A 2,500-nucleotide genomic window follows, 5' to 3' on the forward strand; every position below is an offset into this window, starting at 1 on the left:
GTGTAGCGAATCGCGTAGCATCAGGAAGCGATTGTAAACATTAAGCATGGCGTTTGGTGCTGGCTGTTTGAGAGAGCGCTGGCTAATTGCAGTACATGTCAATACTGCTACGCTCATTATCCTAAACTGCACGGCTTACATCTCAATGTGTACAGACACTGAAATATATACATGATATTTAATGGGAATTCGCTGTTAAGTGATAATATTTGTTTCTGTCATCAAAGCGAGGTGTTGCATTATCAAAGAGATTCTCTATTCCCTTATCATTCCATTTCCTTTTATAGATTTAATAGTTCATGGCAATTAATATAAGTCGACATGTACTGCATACTGAACAAAATCTCACACGGTAATTGTTTGGCTCTGTGTGGATTCTGGAGCATTTTTTCTGATAAAGGATAGTTATTACAAACTCATGTGGTTAAATATTTATCATTCCTTTTGAATTTCTAGAAAACACGTTTCGCGGTATTGTGATGTTACATTCATTCACGTTTTATTTGCGTGCATGTATATTTTACTCTCTCTCTCTCTCTCTCTCTCCGCGTGTTATCAAGTAATTTGCTCTCTCTCTTTATCCGCTTGTTATCAATTAATTTGCTCTCTCTCTCTCTCTCTCTCTCTCTCTCTCTCTCTCTCTCTCTCTCTCTCTCTCTCTCTCTCCGCGTGTTATCAAGTAATTTGCAGTTAATTCCCTTGATTGGCGGTGTCTGGCAAGCTCCACCTCTCGCCAGACGGGAGTAGAACTGCCAGTTGAAACCGACTGATACAGCTGCTACAAATTTGCTGCTTGACAGTGCTCTCCAAACTCTTTGTCTCGGAATGATAAAACTAGAATTACTGCATTCACAAACCACTTGTTCGTGGTAGCGCCTGATCCTCTCACAACACCCATTCGTGGTGTTTATTTTAGTCTGCGCTATTTTATTGCTGTTGAGCCTTTTATTTGGTTTGGTTTTCTTTTTGTTTACCATTGTTTTGCTTAGTAAGGTGATAGACCAGGTAATAAAAACGTGAATGGTGAGCTATAAAGAACTTATGATCGCACCGAACATTGTTTACAAATACGAACTGAAACATTGATTATTGAGGTTAGTAGCCTGTGAATGAAGTACTGAGTTTTAAGTAAGGAGAATAATATCAATGAGTCTTGCACTTGTCTTCATCTTAGTGTCATCTCTCACCGCCCTATTGTATTTTATTTTCTCTAAGCGCCCGGAAGATTCCTAAATGTAGGATCCGTTTCCTTCTTTGTAAAAGCCTGTGTGTGTGTTTCTCTCCCTGCCTCTGTCTGTCTCTCTGTTTCTCTCTGTCTCTGTCTCTGTCTCTGTCTGTCTCTCTCTCTCTCTCTCTCTCTCTCTCTCTCTCTCTCTCTCTCTCTCTCTCTCTCTCTCTCTCTCTCTCTCTCTCTCTCTCTCTCTCTCTCTCTTCCTCCCTCCCTTCCTCCCTCCCTCTCTCTCTACCCCCCCCCCCCCTCTCTCTCTCTCTCTCTCTCTCTCTCTCTCTCTCTCTCTCTCTCTCTCTCTCTCTCTCTCTCTCTCTCTCTCTCTCTCTCTCTCTCTCTCTCTGCTTCACGCATAAATGAATCTCTTCTTGATTGGACACATATTCCAAGAAGACTGAAATTCCATTTTATTTACAGAACCTGACGACGGACTTGCTCAGGTATAGCCTCCATAAGCAGTGTTGGTGGGATCAGTTTTATCTTTCATTCGTGTTGTTTTATGAATGAACTGAACCTCTCAGATAACGCCACGGCGTCTTTTGATAGGCGAAGATTGTAGTCATCACTATTCCAGTGTACTATTTTTTGAGGACTTCATTGCGGCATTAAATTCCGATTGTCTTTTCATGGGTAAATGGAATTTCTTCTGCCGGGAATGATTTATAATTTGACGTTAACCTAGCCCGATAGTACGAGGCGTGTTCGTAAACAAGTATGCATGTTCGAACGTAAAAGCGGACTTTCCCTGGAATACACATATTTGTCATCAGTTAGCGGAAAATCAAGATTAACGACACGTCATTTCCTTTCATAATTCACCGGGAAATGCGCACATATGGGTACGTGTCCGTAGACGCCGACTCGCCGTGCGCTGACTTCGCAAGGGAGCGCCTGAGAGAGAACCTCGCTGACACAATCGATAAATCTGGCTGGTTGGTGATGCTGGGCTTTATCCTTATGTTGGCTTTGGTTGGTTTTGCATACATCAGAACAGCGTGAGGAGAGTTGGATGTGATATAGAAATGATTTCACATTGGTTACGTAGTTATTGAGTACGCTTTGGGGTGTTTCGAGAAATAGGCCTATCTCACAGCATTGGCCGAGGGCTGTGTACGCGACAACCGCTCGATGATCGATTATTTGAGAGGCCAGGCGGCCTATGCTGTAGTACGTTGATGACACGGGTTCAACGCACCTCCCCCCCCCCTTTCCCTCGACGCTGCATCGACCTTACCCCCCACCCCACCCCACCCCTCGCCTCGAAAAGCACTT

Source organism: Penaeus vannamei, chromosome 11 (assembly GCF_042767895.1).
Source record: "Penaeus vannamei isolate JL-2024 chromosome 11, ASM4276789v1, whole genome shotgun sequence".
NCBI classification, from domain to species: Eukaryota; Metazoa; Arthropoda; class Malacostraca; order Decapoda; family Penaeidae; genus Penaeus; species Penaeus vannamei.